This window comes from Castor canadensis, chromosome 12 (genome assembly GCF_047511655.1).
Source record: "Castor canadensis chromosome 12, mCasCan1.hap1v2, whole genome shotgun sequence".
Classification (NCBI taxonomy): domain Eukaryota; kingdom Metazoa; phylum Chordata; class Mammalia; order Rodentia; family Castoridae; genus Castor; species Castor canadensis.
Window position 1 is genome coordinate 96,817,620 of NC_133397.1, and position 10,879 is coordinate 96,828,498.

Sequence of the window (10,879 nt, forward strand, 5' to 3'; positions counted from 1 at the left end):
ACCTGTGTCATGGAAAGATGAAATGTAAATCCCTCCTGAGCTCTTAGAAGCTGAGCCTTGTAAGATCACTAGGGAAAACATTTCCTTTAGACTGGCCATCAGGCCTCAGTGTGGCCTTTCTTGGAGTAAACATTGACCTCCCATGTTTAGTCATTCATCAGCCAGATGCTTCCTTGGGGGGTGAGGAGGGGAATGTGATGCCTTCCCAGAATGGAAGACTAGGGCCACCTCGAGCTGTGGGTAGGACCTATGCATTTTCATTTTAGCTCATCCTAGCTCATTTCTGTGAGCTGGGACTTTGAGTACTCTGATTTCCAAGACTATCTTGCCTGACAGAGACACTGTGATGAACTGCCTCCCCATAGGGTAGCCTGTGAGGGAGATGCAGGGGAGTGGCCCCAAGGCTGTGCCCCAAAGAGGAGAATGCTGGTGCCCAGAAAGCATGGCCACCAGCAAGTGGAGAACCTGAAATATTGGTGGGTCAAATTGTAGGGTGATGGGAAGAGAGTGGGAAGAAGAGGGGAGACAGAGAGCCAGTCAGGAGACAGAGAAAGGCCTGACACCATCCTGGGGGTATGTGTATCTCTCGGTTGTGAGATCCAGGTTCTTGGTGAATTAACAGAGAATTGGGCAAAACACACAGAAGTAGCAAGCAAACCGTAGATTTACTGCAAGTGGAAATATATTCCCACAGAAGATAGGAGTGGACTTGAGTGAAGAAACCCTGATTCTCCTGTCTGTGTTGTAATTTAAGGCAGAAGTCAGGGCTGCATGGTGCCGGTGGGGGGAGGGCTGAAAGGGGGCTGAGAGGGGACTTCCTTCTTATGATTGACACCTTTGATAGGAGGATGTTATATCTTAGTTTTCATTGCACATGTTCCTGCCCATAACACATTCTGTTATAATTATAGGCATGAGATGTAGTCCATATGTATGAGGCTTTATATGGGGGGGTATCTCAAAAGGTCAACTGAGGACAGGCTTTCCAGCCCTCTTCATGTGCTAGTTCTGGGAATTTTTCCCTCTGTCAAATATCTTCCCTTATCATGATGAAACAGACACTGAGCTGATCACAAAAAGGGGGTTCCAAGGGTGTTCCCAACCAGATGTTTCCTGAAGGGGCCATGTTCTAGGTGGGACTTGGTGTGTGTCCTATGGCAGACTATACTTGGCCAGACTATACTTTTGTATCCTCCTGCCTCAGGCTCATGGAGTACTAGATGGCTCTGGGGCCAGCAAGCAAACTCAACTTCTTTTACCCTGGCTCAGTTACTTCATGGGTCCAGTGTAGGGCAACTGGCCCCAGTGCATCAACTTGTACTCCCAGGTTATTATAAAGAGCTTGTTAAGAGTCTTTGGCCTCTGGGGTGAACTTCTGGGGTAGTTCCCTAAGCTCGTTCTCAGCCCATCTTGGGTAGCTGAGGAAACCTTCTCTCAAACAGCAGGGCCTTAGGTTAACCTTCTGCCAACAGTCAATAAGCAGTAGTGGTAAATGATTATCCAAAAAGCCTGTGTAGGAAGGATGGGCTAGAAGGGCATGGGGAGAATTACAGAGAAATGGAGGAGCACATCGAAAGAAAGAAGAGACTGAGATGAGAATTTGGGATAGGTAGGTCTGAAACTTAGCATGGGCTATCATTCAGATGGCCCAGGTGAAGAGCTAGCTTGGGTTTATGAGAAGTTGTCAAATAACTTTCCTAAACCAGGCTCTTCAGAAGGGTTGGCTTGGGTTGGCCCATGCAGCTTATGTGTAAGAAACACTGTTTTTGCTGTACATAAGAACACAGAATGATGTGCACCAAGTCATGACTCAAGTAAGTATGACTTTTTTGCCTTTTAACCCCCTTTAAGAGTGGAGTACAACCAGCATAAAGGGAAGCACATTAAACCATAAGTTTGACAGAAGTATTGCTGGTTCCAACAATTTGTAGAGTCCCATTCCTTCCAGGCTTTTCCCTTGGCAATTAAATCCCAGACAGAGCACAGAAAACAATGAGCAGTGGAAAGAAGACAGCCAAGGGAGCTCAGGACTTGAGAAATGGTATGTGGTGAGCAGCCTGGGATCATTGCTACCCCTGATCTTTGATGGGGTACCACAGAAACCTCCAAACAGCACCCACCAAAAGAGATGCATGAAAGCTTGTTCCCCCTGGTCAAGGACAGGTCAGGAAAAAAGATCTGTCAACAAAAGATTTTTTTAGGCAATACCTATCCTACCCCAGCAAAATACCAGTGGGCAAAAAGATTCCAGCCCTTCCTGCATCCCCTATAACAGGACACCCGACTGAGGTTCCTGGACTCCTGTGCCCAGCAGTGAAGGCCCCCAAGCTGGGAGCTAGTCCTCCATACCCCTGGCAGAGCAGTGTCCAGAGTGATCAACACAAATAAACCATAATTAAACTTCTTAGCATATAACTGCACATCTAAAACTAAAGACAAAGGGAAGATATGTAAAGAGCCAGAAAGACACGAGGCATTCACATGGAGAACAACTATTTGAATGTCAGCGGATGTCTCATCTGAAACTGTCAGGCCAGAAGTAAGAGGAACAGTGTTGTTCAAGTACTCAGAGAAAGAATTGCCAACCAAATCCAATATGCAGTGAAAATATCCTACAGGAATGAAAGAGAAATCAGACAAACATCTTGGTTTCTTTAAGGAAAACTTAGAGAATTTGTTGCCAGCTTAATCAGTCAAATTCCAGAAAATCACAAACTACCAAACTCAACTGAATGGCTCTAGAACCATTAAAGACATTTAATTGAAAGTACATGACTCTCAAAAAAGAAATCTTCAGATGAAAATATTTAAAGAAGAATTAACACCCATTTTTATTGGAGACAAGGCATGACCCCTGGGCTGGGGAAAAAATGGAGTTTGCACAAGCTCTCCTACCATAATTTTCCCAGTACCTGGTGTCTTGACCTTTGTTCTCACAACTCCTTGAAGAATACAACCTGCTGTGTCCACATACCAGCCCCTGATGCAAAACTAGATAAAGTACCAGAACTGTTAGGAGACTCCCTGATGCCAGATTTATCAATACCTTAGATAAGGTGTGCGTATCTTGATGATTCCAGAACTGATGTCGTAATTAAGCTTCTATAGCCTTAGGAAAATTAGCCCACAAACCTCATTCCTTTTACCTTGCATCAAGAATTGTTAAAGCTTGATTTTTACCTGAGTCTTTTCCTTGTACTGACCTATTACTATAAACACTCTGGCTCAGGTAGGCGCTCATGTTTCTCATCAGGAACGTGCAGCCCTCCCATCCCCAGCTTTTCTGTTTCATGTCTGTATGTCTGTGTGCGTCTTATTTCTCATTCCCCACCACTCTTAGTCAGGTTCACACAGCATACCCACGCAGGTCACAGGCAAGTGGCACCCTACCTTGGGGCCTGATTACAGGAGAACTCATTGGATAAGGTGAAGGAACACTCTCCAAAGGACACGTCCATAAGGAAAATAAGGTAAGGGGAGAGTGAAATTCCGAATATAGTCGGGAGTAATAAATATGGGACAAACTGGATCTAAAGGTAAATCTAAAGTCTTCAGTATCTAAGAGTGCACTCTAAATTAATGTAATTGTTTTGTGTTTCATTGTGTAAATTTTGTGTATATTGATGTGTTTTGTGTTTCATTGTGAATTTTGTCTATGTCTATTGTATGATTAATTTATTAGAGACAAAAAACTGATAGCTATGGCAACAGTTTTATTAAAAACTGAGACTGACCTAAAACTCTCCTACAATTGACTCTTGCCACAGCTGTTAAAATGAGTCCTAAAAGAACAGAATGGGACACTTCTCAATCTGTAACTAAAAATAACTTATCAATGTACTTGTGGCCACTTAGTTAATTTTTACATATTCTTGAGCTCTTGAATCTATGTGTGCTTAAATTGACATTTATGGCATGCCTAATTTAAAACCTTTTTTACATATGTGTATATTTAAACATCTTTAGGAGGATTTTTTATAAAATTATTGTAAAGAAATACAATAACTTCTGTTCTCTTCTCTCCCCCACCTCTTCTGCTGCTACTTTTAAGAAAAACCAGTTTTTCAAAGGTTACGTTATAATCAGGTCTAACTAAATTACAGGCATTATTTAATTGACAGTAACCTTAATTTGTTTCATTTTATTATAATTTACATTCAATTCTTTTATGATTGGATCTAGTAACAAAAGTTGCCCTTAAAAATAAGGTTAATTAAAAATTTTATTTAAATTTAAAATTCTTATAAAAGTTATTTTAAAATACAAGTTATAAATTGTACAAGTAGAAAAGATATAGATAGGTATTAAATGTATTTTTGGGGGGAAAGTTAAAGGAAAAAAGGAATGTTTTGGGATGAGAAAAGATTTTGTAAAGAAGGGTTTGTCCTAAAGATTGTTTCAAATATGGAGAGAAGGGATAAGGACAAACCATCAGAGGGCTTAGTATGTTGTATGAAGGTCTGAGTAAGTTTTAAAAGTGTATAATAGAAAGATTCAGTGTGTGATAAAGTTAAAGTTGGCTATAATCTAAGAGTTGCCCAAAAGATTTTTAGGGTCATGTCAAACTAAAATCTAATTCTCTATGTCCATAACATAACAAGGCTATGTTAATATTATTCTGCTCCAAGTAACATCTGCAAAAAATTGTTATAGGGAAAGATTTTATCAAAGTAATTACTTGTGTTTTCTGTTGATCTTGTCAAGCTTTAAGTACTGCTAAATCAGAGTTCATTTATATATTTGCTCATGCAAAGGTCTCTTAAATGATCACTTTAAAACTGTGCTTTGTGTCTATACTTCATCTAAATATGGTACAAACATTTACAGAGTTAAACGTGTCAGTTTATGTAAAATGATGAGCTAAAGCTCTCTTTTATCCAAAAGTGTTACATTTAACTGACCAGCTATAGTTGTTTATCCAAAAGCATTGCATCTAAACCTTTGACATATAAAATGCTTAATGAAACTTTTGGCAGGTGTGCTGTTTATAATCAGTAATATTCAGAAAAACCTTGCCATTTGAGCAATCCTGCTACTTAAAACCTAGCCTATATTAGTTTTAGTCAAATAAGTGTTACTGTATATGTATAAAATGTAATTGTACATAAAAAAATAAGGCTATTTGGGATCACAGTCATTAGCCCCATAACCTAAAGAGATCTAAAGTTAACGATGCTAGACTTTTACAAGTGTGTGTCCATGTGTTCCTAATTGTAACAAGGAGCATTAATGCTGCTGTTTTAATACTGTCAGTCATACTTATTTTCCTAAAAATGCAGTCTGCAATGGAAATAACTAAATGTCTAACAATTCCCAAACTACTTTTCAGTGTTTTAATCATGGCCATTCTAAGTCTTTTCATTCTCAGGCTGGGTCCTTCTTTAGAGCATTTGCAATTACCCAGTACATATTTTCAATTGAGTTTGGCCTTCTAAATATTGTTGGCTTTTTTCAAAACCTTTAACTGTTGTCTGTTGACATTCTTCAGTGTTTTTAAGTTGTCAGGATATCATCTATAGTATAGACAGAACTAAAAATGGATGCCAGGTAAGCCCACTTCTTCCAAACTTCTTTTGTTGTTTATAATTTGGCCAAATGGGCCCTATTGTAGTTCCAGATAAGGTACAAAAACAATCTCCCTTTTCATATTTGGGACAGCTTATGAAGGGACAGACTATCAGCCCCCCCAAAATAAAAATCTGTAAGGATAATTTTAAAACTTTAAATGATTTTCAAAAGTTATTAGGTGAGATAAATTGCCTTAAAACTTACTACCTGTGAACTGTCTCCTCTCTTTAAAACTTTACAGGGAGACACTCAACCATCATCTCTTAGATATCCTATACCTAGATATCTTACAGCCATGGTTGTATGGCCCTGGCTAAGATTGAACAAGCTATTCATAATTGTCAGAAAACTCATGATAATTATTCCCAGCCAATACAGTTTCCTATTTTATCTACTACAAGTCTACCCACAGTAGTTCTTTGGCAGACTTAGGGAGTACTAGAGTGGTTACATTTACCTCACTCCCTTGCTACAGTCATCACTCTTTACCATAATATGGTAGCAAAATTAATAGCTATGGGACGTTTTCACACCGTACAACTGCTAGGGCTAGAACCATCCCTTATTATTGTCCCATTTACCAAGGAACAACAAGCTTGGTTATGGCATACTGATACCATGGGGCAAAATGCATTGGCAAACTTCATAGGACAGCTTGGAGAACATTTGTCTTCCTCTAAACTTCTTAATTTTGCTTCTCAACATGCTTTTATATTTCCTCACAATATCCAAGAGGATCCCATGCCTCAGGCTCTTGTGATTTTTACTGACGCTTCAGGCTCTGGAAATGCTGCTTACTTTTCCTCTCAAGGACAAAAGATTATACAAACGGGTTTTTCAACTGCTTAGCATGCTGAGCTTCAGGCAGTTTTATATTTGCTTGTCAGGACTTTGCTCATGTTCCTTTTAATTTGTATACAGATAGTGCATGTACTAAGACTATTGAAACTGCTTATATTGGACCTGCTAATGATGAATAGCTTTTTCATCTCTTCCATGAGTTAAGGGCTTTATTACAACAATGCAACATCCCTATTTTGTGGGCCATCTCCGGTCCCCACTGTGGCCTTTTTGGGCCATCGGCAGAGGGCAATTGCCAGGCTGATGCCTTGGTTTCTCCACTAATTTACAGGTGGATACCTTATCACCAGTAAGCCAGGCCATACAAAGTCATTCTGAGTTCCACCAAAACTCCAGAGCTCCTTGTAAACGTTTTCATATTACCCGAGAACAAGCTCATCAGATTGTTAAGTCATGTTCAAAATGTGCTCCTCATTTGTCTGTGCCCAGTAAGGGAATTAACCCTCGTGGTCTTCATCCTCTATCATTATGGCAGATGGATGTTACTTACTTTCCATCTCTCGGATGACAGCATTATGTCCATGTTGTCATTGATACTTACTTTGGTTTTGTTTTTGCCTCTCCAAGATCAGGAGAAGCAACACACCATGTCATAGGTCACTGTTTAGCTGCCTTTGTGGTGATAGGCAAGCCACTCCATATTAAAACTGATAATGGCCCAGGCTATACATCTCTACCGCCTTCAAGGCTTTTTGTTCCTCCTACAAAATTCTTCATACTACAGGCATATCCTACAACCCCCAAGGCCAAGTTATAGTAGAACGAGCTCACCAAACTTTAAAAGTTCAATTACAAAGAAGGGGGAGATAGCGTCTATCTCAAATTAACAAAGCTCTTTTTTACTTTAAACTTTTTTAATTGCTCTGAATCTGGCTTTACTCCAGCTGAAAAACATTGGGAACATTGTAATAAACAACATTTGCCACAGGTATTGTGGAAAGATGTAATGACTGGGGCCTGGCATGGCCCTAGCCCGGTCTTGTTATGGGGCTGAGGCCATGCTTGTGTTTTTCCTGAAGGTGCAGAAAGCCCAATTTGGGTACTCTCATGGTTTGTGAAGATGCATGGAACCCATCAGCCATCAAATGCAGAAGCTCCACCTGATGGAGGAGGAGAGGAGCCCAAGTCTGCCAAAAACCAAACTGACAGAGATCCTGTCACTGAAAGCGATAAGGAACCACCCTTACCAGTCCTACAAGAGGCAACATCATCACCTTGACAAACGCAGTAAAACAACCTGGGGATCTATTCCCCCAACTTGGGGTCAAATAAAATGCTTGGTGGATATGGACAAGAATGACATGAAGGGGTGGGGACAGGAAGAAACTCCTGCTGTTCTTCTGCTAGCTATGATTAGCATCACTAGTCAACAGGTGAAAGCTGCAGAGACCCAGACCTTAGTACACTGGGCTTTTGTGCCTCATCCACCTCTGCTTCATGCAGTTACCTGGAAAAGTCTACCTATATCAGTTTTTACTAATGACTCTGAGCTGATAGGAGGTCACTCCAGTGGACACCTGGCTCCTACTTTCACTAATTACAATTTTACAGGACAAGCTGTTGCTTTACCCATATGTTTGGGAAATTTGCCTTATTGCCTTCCCTCTCATGCCTATTTGGAAAAGTGCTCCGTTATGGAATGGTACTCAGTTTCTTGATAAAAAACTAGAATTTTTCAGCTTTAATGCCACTGAGTCATATAATGTAACACATTGGCCTCACTTTCCCTGCTGTCATGACAAACACAATCCCTGGCGCCCCCATAAGGGAACCTCATGGGAACAATGTATATTTGCTTCTCCAATGGCTATTAATGTTGCAGGCTATAAGCTTGTGTGTTGATCTTATAAGGCACTTCTGAAACTAATATTATGGGGTATTGGACCACCCCTCTGATGGAGGTTCCTCAAACAGAGGAACCATTCAATCAGATATATGGAAGCTCGGAGCTGCTACTGCTAAAATCAATCTAACTAGCCATTCAGGCAGCTCTGTTATTAAAGGCTTGCAAGCTTGTGTTCAACATCCTTTTGCTTTATTGGCTGGATTGATCCACATTTCTAAAAATGGAACTATTTTTAATATCTCTTGTTTTAATTGTAATTTAACCTCATGTGTGGACAATTACACAAATGGCAGCCTACTTATAGTAAAACAAAGCCCCTATATCTTGGTACCTACAAATTTCATGGGATCCTGGTATCATGATAGAGGACTACAGGTTGTCAAAGAAATAAAATCATTGTTAGTAAGAGAAGAAAGATTTGTAGGGCTCTTGATAGCAGGCATTGTGGCAGCCATCACTGCTATTGCCACCATGGCTACTGCTGCAGTAGCCCTCTCCCAAAGCATTCAAAATGCTCATTATATTAATACCTTAATGCCAAATGTCAGTTATGCCTTTCAACAACAATTTGCTACAGATGAAAAAATTGATATACACTTAAATTCTCTAGAAGCTGCTTTGCTGGCTATAGGAGATGAAGTTCAAATGCTCAAACACCACCAAGATTTACTGTGCTATGCAGACTTCCAACGTATTTGTGTTACTGCAGCACTCTACAGTGCAACAGACTTCCCATGGAAACTCATTAAAGCATGTCATGGGAGCCTGGGAAAATAACAATGATTCCCTTAACCTACAAGTCTTAAGACAGCAAATTTTAGACATGTAGTGAGCCTACAATCAGGTGGCTGCTCCTGCAGATATAGCAAAAACTATATTAGATGAATTACAAGGATTTAACCCTTTTAATACTCTAAAATATTCCTTTTGGTATTTCATTGTATTATCATTTGTTGTTTTTGCTTAAATCTCAGTTGGAACTTGTATTAAACATAGAAATGCATTGGGAACTTTCAAGAAATAGAGTAGGGGGAGATGTTGGAGACAAGGCATGAACCCTGGGCTGGGGAAAAATGGAGTTTGCACAGCTTCTCCATGGTAGAAGTTTGCACAGCCTCTTCTACCATAATTTGTCCAGCACCTGGAGTCTTGACCTTTGTTCTCACATCTCCTTGAAGAATACAACCTGCTGTGTCCACATACCAGCCCCCTGATGCAAAACTAGATAAAGTACCAGAACTGTTGGGAGACGCCCTGATGCCACATTAATCAATCCCTTAGATAAAGTGTCATGTGTGTCTTGATGATTCCAGAACTGATGTGTTGTAATTAAGCTTCATTAGCCTTAGGAAAATTAGCCCACCAGACCTCATTCCTTTTACCTTAGATCTAAGAATTGTTAAAGCTTGATTTTTACCTGAGTCTTTTCCTTGTACTGATGTATAAAATAAACACTCTGGCTCAGGTAGGCGCTCACGTTTCCCATCAGGAACGTGCAGCCCTCCCGTCCCCAGCTTTTCTGTTTTATGTCTGTATGTCTGTGTGTGTCTTATTTCTCTTTTCCCCGCCACTCTTAGTCAAGTTCACGCAGCATACCCACACAGGTCACAGGCACATTTTAAACATTCTAAATGAGGAAGTAGAAGAAATAGAAGAAAGAACACTTCCCATCTCATTTTATAAAGTTTGTATTATTCCAATGCCAAAACCAGAAAGAAAATTATAGATTTTCTTTAAAATTAAATATGAAAGTTCTCAAAAAAAAACTTTAGCAAATCAAGTCCAGAAATGTAGAAAATAAATTACACATCTTGACAAAGTTGGATTTATTCTAGGTATGAAAGGCTGGTTCAATATTCCAAAATCAATCTCCATAATTTACCATGTTAACCTGCTAGAGAATAAAAGCAATCATATCATTTGATACAAGGTAAACATTTAACACAATCCCATACAAGAGCAAAGAGAAACTTCCTTACCTTCCTGTAAAAACCATACATACAATAGCATACTTAATGGAGAAAGACTATGACTGGGAAAAAGACAATGTGTCTGCTCTCACCACTCTTATTCAACATAGTACTGGAAATTCTGGTTACTGAAATAAGGCAAGAAAAAGAAATGAAACACCTGCAGATGGGAAAGGAAGAAATAAAACAACCTTTACTTGCCAACAGCATGGTCGTCTACATAGAAAATTGCAAGGAATTGACCAAAACCTCATAGAACTGATGTGAGGACAGCAATAAGGAACAATACACAAAAATAAATGATGCATCTATATATTACAATGAATATTTCAAAACTCAAAACTATTTACAACAGTCCCAAACCTAATAAAATATATAGAGTCTGCATGCTGAAATTATGAAAGGCTGATGAAAGAAGCCCAAGATGATCAACTAAATGTAGAGATATACCATGTTCATGGTTCACTGACTGAACGTAAGGATGTTGGCTTTCCCCACATTGCTCAGTAAGTTTAATGCAATGCCTCCTAAGATCCCAACAAGTTCTTTTCCAGACATAGCCAAGCTTACTCCATTGTTCCAAAATTTATATGTAGGGGAACAGATACTAGAGTAGCTAAAATAATCTTGCAAA

The 10,879-nt window shown here is 39.6% G+C and overlaps 1 pseudogene; it reads left to right on the plus strand.

Moving 5' to 3' along the window:
• The window catches only part of LOC141414899 (Golgi apparatus membrane protein TVP23 homolog B pseudogene), a 109,029-nt pseudogene extending 99,227 nt beyond the window's left edge, over positions 1 to 9,802 (plus strand).
• The last annotated feature ends 1,077 nt before the right edge of the window (positions 9,803 to 10,879 follow it).